This window comes from Coptis chinensis, chromosome 9 (genome assembly GCF_015680905.1).
Source record: "Coptis chinensis isolate HL-2020 chromosome 9, ASM1568090v1, whole genome shotgun sequence".
NCBI classification, from domain to species: domain Eukaryota; kingdom Viridiplantae; phylum Streptophyta; class Magnoliopsida; order Ranunculales; family Ranunculaceae; genus Coptis; species Coptis chinensis.
The window spans coordinates 43,586,596-43,594,326 of record NC_141464.1 but is presented as its reverse complement, the minus strand read 5'-3'; the positions used below and the strand labels follow the sequence as shown (position 1 = coordinate 43,594,326).

Below are 7,731 nucleotides of genomic sequence, written 5' to 3'. Positions count from 1 at the left end.
ATTTTTCAAATACTAAGTTCACAACCTGGCTTTCTTCTTGAATTTTCTGCTATTACTTTCACCCAATATTGCATAAACAACAGAGTTTACGAAGGCCTTGAGAACCTCATCAATTTCCATAAAATTCATCCTACGCATTCCGAGTATATATATTGTACCGTTTTAAGCATGCAATCATGAGCTCTATCACTTCAATCCCAAATTCAATGACATCTAGCACAATGGCAATCTACCTAGAGGTTCTTATTTGCATGGAAATGCTATCTTAATATCATAACCACTAGGACCGTACCACCTAATACACTCTTCTACAGTTCTACATACCAAATAAATCTTGTTTACTTTCTGATTGTGACTTTACAAAAGCTCTCTGGTTCTCAAAACCATAGCAATTCATTCTATTGACTAATTAAGATTATTGGTGTTTGCTTAGTTTTGGTAAAAAACATAGTTTCTACTAATAATGTCGAAAACAATTCTAAAATTTGATTGATACAAATTACGATTCAAATTTACAAAGTGATAAAATTACATTTATTTGTAATCTTAGATATTGGTAATAGAAAACACTTATTTAAGCTTTTGTTAGTTTGTTCGGCGGGGAGCGAGTTTTTATTGACCGATTTTTAACCCAAAATAACCTAGTAACTTGCTTTTCAAGGGCTTTATTATTTACCTAGTAATTTTTTGGCTGTATGACTTATTTAAGGTTAACATCATCCCCACTTGACAAAGTAGTTACAGGGGATACCATTTTTTTGGTGATTCCATCGGGCACTCATGGATTGGGCAACCTAAAAAAAAAAAAAAAAAATTTACAAGTTTGTCATATTACAAGTTTGCCATCAAAGTTCAGGCCCAGCAACCAATTCAACCGGTATCGCCAAAACGAATCCTCCGAGCCATTTTTGTTTACACTCAAATGACGTGACCATATCGTTTGAGTGTAGACTCAAACGACTTGGCTAAATCGTTTGAGTATACACTCAAACGATATGGTCACGTCGTTTGAGTGTTAGTTTGAGTAACACTCAAACTACATGGCCAAGTCGTTTGAGTGTATACTCAAACGATATGGGCAAGTCGTTTGAGTGTTACTCACACTAACACTCAAACTACGTGACCATATACACTCAAACGATATGGCCAAGTCGTTTGAGTGTTACTCACACTAACACTCAAACTACGTGACCATATACACTCAAACGATATGGCCAAGTCGTTTGAGTGTATACCAAAACGACGTGGCCATACACTCAAACGATATGGTCACGTCGTTTGAGTGTTAGTTTGTGTAACACTCAAACGATATGGCCACGTCGTTTTGGTATACACTTAAACGACTTGGCCATATCGTTTGAGTATACACTCAAACGACATGGCCGTATCGTTTGTGTGTGCATTTTAGATTTGGCTAATCATTTGGTATCACATGCAAGTGGGTCGTTTAGGACTTATATGGGGCGATATGGTGAAGTTGTTTGGACATAAACACCAATTACATTTTTCTTATACATAAACACTAACACTTTTCTTATAATTCAAATAATTAATCGATCATAAGTGTATAATAATTTATTTAAACAATTATGTACAAAATTGAATTAGTAATGATCAACTATCAACACATTCCAATTGAATTAGGAAAATTGAAATCCGATTTAAAAAATTGGGTTAGAAACAACACAATTACACCAACACAACATGCACTCTGCACTCTTTATATGTTATGACATAGTCACCTATCTTTATAACCAAGTTAAAACATATAATCAAACATACTAAAATCTAAAATAATAATTTGTTTTATATCTAAACTTGTTATTATTATTATTTTTTCAATTGTGAATCATAAACTAGTTTGGGGTTTGGAGTTTGGAGTTCAGGGTTCAGGGTTCAGGGTTTAGAAATTTCGTACCAACATATTTCACTTAATTATTTGAAATAATAATTTGGTTTATATCTAAACTTGTTATTTTTTATTTTATTTTTAAAATTGTGAATCATAAACTAGGTTAGGGGTGGGGGTTTAGGGTTTAGGGTTTAGGGTTCAGGGTTTACAAATTTTGTACCAACATATTTTACTTAATTATTCAAAATAATAATTTGTTTTATTTCTAAACTTATTATTTTTTATTTTCTTTTTCAAATTTTGAATCATAAACTAGTTTAGGGGTTTGGATTTAGGGTTTAGGGTTTAGGGTTTACAAATTTCGTACCGACATAAAAAAAATTTAATTTCAAACATATTTCACTCAATTATCTTAATCTAAAATAATAATTTGTTTTATATCTAAACTTGTTATTTTCTATTTTTTTTTATTCAATTCTGAATAATAAACTAGTTTGGGGGGTTTAGAGTTTAGGGTTTACAAATATATTTCACTCAATTATTCGAAATATATCAAAATTTCAAATATATATAGAATACTCATTACTCCTCCTTACTTATTTTTTCATCAAAATTCTTACTCCTTACATAGAATACTCAAGTTTCTCTACATATACTCCAGTTTCTCTACATATTAGAATACTCAAGTTTCTCTAAATAGAACATGAAGATGAAGAAGAAACATTTGAGGTAATGTTTGAGGTGCAACAACAAATTAGAGAAGGAGAAAATAGAAGATATGTTGAAAGTAAAGAAGTGGAACAAAATGTTGAAGGTCAAGGTGAAGAATTTGAAGATGCGACTAGTCGAGCAAATGAGATGCCGAGAAATCGTCGACGACAAAGTGCAAACTTAAATAATGAGGTAACAACACTTGATTAAAATGAATACAAAACACTTGATTGATTGAATGAATTAATGGATGCAAAACACTTGAATGAATGCAAAACCCGAGCCCAAACGACATGGCTGGGTCGTTTGGGAACACTATAGAACGATATGGCTAAGTCGTTTGGGGACACTACAGAACTACATGCACTACAACATAAAAGACATTTAAAATCACCCTATAAGTGATGTCAAAAATATACGACGTCACTTTTGCAAGTGATGTAACTGGTGGCGACGTGAAAAGTCAGGGTTTTCCACATCACTTTTTAAACGATGTCCACAAGTGATGTTACTTTACATCACTTTTTAATTGATGTCCATAAGTGATGTTATAACTTTGCATCACTTTTTAATCGATGTCCACAAGTGATGTTATAACTTTGCATCACTTTTAATCGGCCCACAAGTGATGTTATAATTTTGCATCACTTTTTAATCGATGTCCACAAGTGATTTTATAACGTTTAACATCACTTTTTAAGTGAAATCAATAAGGCCGATTAACATCACTTCGAAAGTGACATTTCATTCAGATTCCAAATTACTTGTAAAGTGATGTGAAATAACTCTATAAATCACTTTAAAAGTGATGTCCCATTTATCAAAATAATAAAAAAAAAATAATTAAAAAAAAAAACAAAATTGCCAATATCATCCCAATATAATACCATTTTTGTAGTCATTTATCATCAAATAAAGATGAAATGTATCTTAAAATCACATTTATCACACAAATATCATCTCCAATTACAAATATTACACTATATACAAAAAATTGTAACGAGCCAACATATACCAACAAAATCTAATCTGCAGTACCGAAATGAGCCAAAGAGAACCACAATCACCCAACCAAGAACCTACCACAGCCTGGCTTAATGCAATCAATTTAATCCAAGAACATATCACAGCCTAACAAATCACTCTTTTTTTCTTTTTCTGCATTATGAAACATTGTACTAGAAAATCAATGCAAATTTTATAAAAAGGAAAATAAAATGCATTTAACATCCGCCATAATATAGTTACTGAATGACAAAGGAAGTTCTACAAAAGACAATTACTTGTTTTCAATATTACCTGAAATTCAGTATTATTCAGATCCTCAATGGCCTTAGCAGCCAAATCTTTAGTCCTAAAGGTAACAAACGCATAACCCTTATTCTCTCGCGAGTCTTTGCCTTTCATCATCCTGACGTGCAATAGCAAAAATGTCAATCTTAAATCTTTAGGTGTAACGAAGGGAGGTAAAACCACCATAAAAACCATAAACATTACCTCAGTGACTTCTCCTACTGACTCACAAAAGCCCTTTGGATCCTTCTCAGAAGCATCATGTGGAATACCACCAACATACACCTCAGAACCATACAATCAAATTTCAAAAATGCATCCACCAGAAGGGAAAAAAACATAGGCAGCACATATGAAAAAGAATTTGATACCAATAATTAAGTCGAGACATAAGAGGATTATTCTAACATCTCTAAACAGTCCAAGTCGTCCAACAAAATAATACCAAAAAATGAACTGAAAGGTAATTCAGAGCCAATGATATTAAAGAATGAGCAAACACTACACCAGAAAACTAGTGATGCTTACCAGTGAACCCGCAAGAACTCCACATGTTTCTAGATTCTTCGCTGTATTTTTCTGTGCTAGCCTCAGGAAGTCCTCCATCATTCTCACAGGCTGTAGCATTATCTCATTGAAGTTAGTAAGGAATTCAACAAGCACGTGGCGGAAGCCTTAAATCTAAATTCCAAAACCATATAAGAGTAGAGGAAATATTCTGTGAGACCTAAAATAGGAAGATAGTTTGGGTGGAGCTTACAATGTGTAAGTTCTGATAGCCCCGTCCTGTGATAACTTTGCTGGTTCAGGTCTTGGATCAGCAACTTTTGAAGGAGATAATGGAAGGAAATTAGCCTGCTGAACTTGTGCGAGAACCGGGGGAGGAAAAGGTTATTATGACCTCCTTGAACTCATCTTAATGCCAGATTTTAACCTAAGAACAAAACTCTAGAAACAAATTTGGTTTGCAGAATTCTACTTATGGTAAATATCTGCTTGTATAAAAGTAATTTTTCCATGACATCATTTGTCAGAATTTCGTCCTGTAATTGTTACACATGGGCAAAAATCTGATCCACAAACTGAGTTGGCCCTTGTGATCGTGAACTCAAGTTCTTTCCACACATGAGATTCTGCAAACAAAAATACAAACTAACTAAAAATATTTATAAAGAAAAAGAACCATAATCATAAACAACCGCCAAAATACAAAAGCAAAGCAACTAAAAATATTTTGGGAATAAGCGCCATAATCATAACACCTTGAATATTACACATTGAGAATATAGAATCAGAAAACCTATAAAACCCGATGCGGAATATCGGACATTATCGGTAAAAGTCCAAAGAAAACAGATTATCTTCGGGTGGGGGCACCACAAACTCTTGTGCATTTTAAGAAGTAAAGTTTAATTTCTTCATTTTTGTAGGAAAAAAAATCGCCATAGCCCCACCTAGACAACTTAAGTACCCCTTCCACCATTTCACTTAGCACTTTTCATAACACCGATGCTAAATAAGAAATAAGTTTTAAAAAAATGCTTTTAGTCTTGGTGAAATAGTTTTGTTTAAAACTCATTCTTACGAGCATGCATTGCCCCCGCTTTCTTATGGTGATCAAAGCTGGTTTTTCTCACGAGAAACATACACCGCACCGGACGAGGTAACTCATTTCCTTCAACATCACAGTATTTATCTTGACCAAGGAAAAACACAGTAGTTCCAACAATCAAAAATATAAGAGGGAGCTGAAAGATTTGATCAAGTAGAACTACCATTCCATAAGAGATGATGATGAGAACTCGAACTAGAATCGATGAACTATCCGATTCGGAACTAGAATATCTTCGTCTTTTCCTCCTCCTTCCTCTTGAAGGCTTCTTAGATTTTCCTTTTCTACGACAAAGACCTAAAACATTCAGTTGTAACTCATAAGAAAATCTATTATACCACAAATTATCTAGAAACTGAAAAGCTCTATATCTTTAGTGATAAACAATAAAGCTCTATCAGCTGCCGACCGACTCCCTCTCCAAAGCAGCTACTCGCCAGATCTTACCTTCAAGAAGTTCACCACAATTGACAATTTTTCACAAAAAACGCAGGTTCCCCGCTTGGAACCTCGCGCTTTCAATCTTTTTCAATGTTCGACGGGCCTTGCACAAGCTTCCCAAAGACAACATGCAACCTGTTGAAATCAAAAGGGAAACAAAAAAAATGCACATATGAGCAACAAATAATACACACATATAGGATGGGATCTATACAGAAAGGGTTTCGCATAACGGGCACCTACAAGATAAACCGCAGCAGGATATTTGGAACAAATCATTCATCACGGGCCGGTTCTAACTTTTTAAAAGTTGTCTATACCTTAAACAACTTTTGAAAGTATATGAGGAGCCAGTATTTCTCAAAATAGGATCCTCTTTTGACAAGGTTAGAAATGTCCGAATGAATTGAAAGCTTATGGGGACATCTCTACGATGAGGAGACCATATCCACCAAAACCAAAGACCTAAGTCAATTTGTAAGTTCACCAACTCACACTTTGTACAAAACCATATGCATATACATCACGCCCCAAGTATATATATAGAGTGGGGTACTAAAACTAACCCATCAAGATGGTGTACTCAAGAAGGTAATGAAGAACGAGAGTTATTCTTTGTTTGGGACCAAAAGATTTGACATAGGCGGATAGCCACGACCATCATGTTTCAAAGTGAAGGACTCATCCGGAAGAATGTCAAAGCAACCACTTGTTAACAAGAAGATAAATATACTGAAAAAACCAAAGAGCCTGTTAGAGACTTAAGAGTAACATATGAAAGACGACACCAGGTGCAGTCACCTAGCCAATTAAGGAAGTGAGCATCCACATATCAATACAACCGTCACGATACGGAAGTGACAGGTTTGAATCATATAGACCCAACAAGGAGCATTTTCCTGCTCTCCTTCTTTGGTGACATTTTCCTGTTCTTCTTTCTAGAACTACAACACAGCAAAGCAGCACCATTTTGGCCAATGATTTGCAGGTCTTTTGCAGGGGTTTCTTCTTGGTGGGGAATCAAATCCATACAAAGCTTGCCGAAAAAACACAACCTGTTTCAACATAAATAGGTCCCTATATGCCATCAAGCCCTTTCATGTTGATTTATGTGACAAAAAAAACAAGTTATCCATTCTACAAGATCGGGGAGAAAAACAAAAACACCAAAATGTGGATGAAGAAAGCAAAGATTACGCACATCAAAGAATACAATGTTACGATTTGAATATCTACCATTACGATCAATTCCATCAAACCTTTGAGGGAATTGCACGTAATAGATCTTCTTCCCTGAAATTGGGTCCATCATACGACACATGGCCTCTCCGAGTGCCTTAGCTTACTTGTTGTTTATATAATGATCACGATCTACATTCAGAAATTATGGAGCATTGGAGATGATTCTTTGAGACTCTCACCTTGAGTGATAATATCCATTAAAGACCTATTCTTCAATGCCAAAGTTCAAGAGATTTCCAAGTAACTTCGGAGCATTTCCAAAAGATTTCCAGCAGAAACTTTTTCCTTAATGTCTTTGCTGAATTGTTTCAAAATGCTTGGTAAAACAGGGCTACCGCAAGTTCAACGAAATGTTTTTCTCGATTCGGAGATATTACTCGATAAACGCATACGACCTCCACGAAATTATTGAACGGAAGCCTAAGTGATTTTAAAAACACTATGGTTCATCGCTGATCAATATAATATTTAACTATGTGAAATTATAAGGTGGCAGCAAGCATAATCACAAAATAGCCATCGAGCGTAAAGGAGTTATCTGCGACCCATAATAAGATATATATCAAGAAACCTTTTGAAT

At 34.6% G+C, this 7,731-nt stretch overlaps 1 long non-coding RNA gene across 1 annotated transcript; it reads right to left on the bottom strand.

Annotated features, from left to right (window-relative positions):
* Positions 1-3,862: 3,862 nt before the first annotated feature.
* On the bottom strand, positions 3,863-4,754 carry LOC147476188 (uncharacterized). Its single transcript, XR_015208545.1, has 4 exons — positions 4,617-4,754; positions 4,385-4,474; positions 4,061-4,141; positions 3,863-3,974 (listed from the first exon to the last, which is right to left on the bottom strand). It is a non-coding gene; the product is annotated as an uncharacterized LOC147476188 (long non-coding RNA).
* Positions 4,755-7,731: the final 2,977 nt, after the last annotated feature.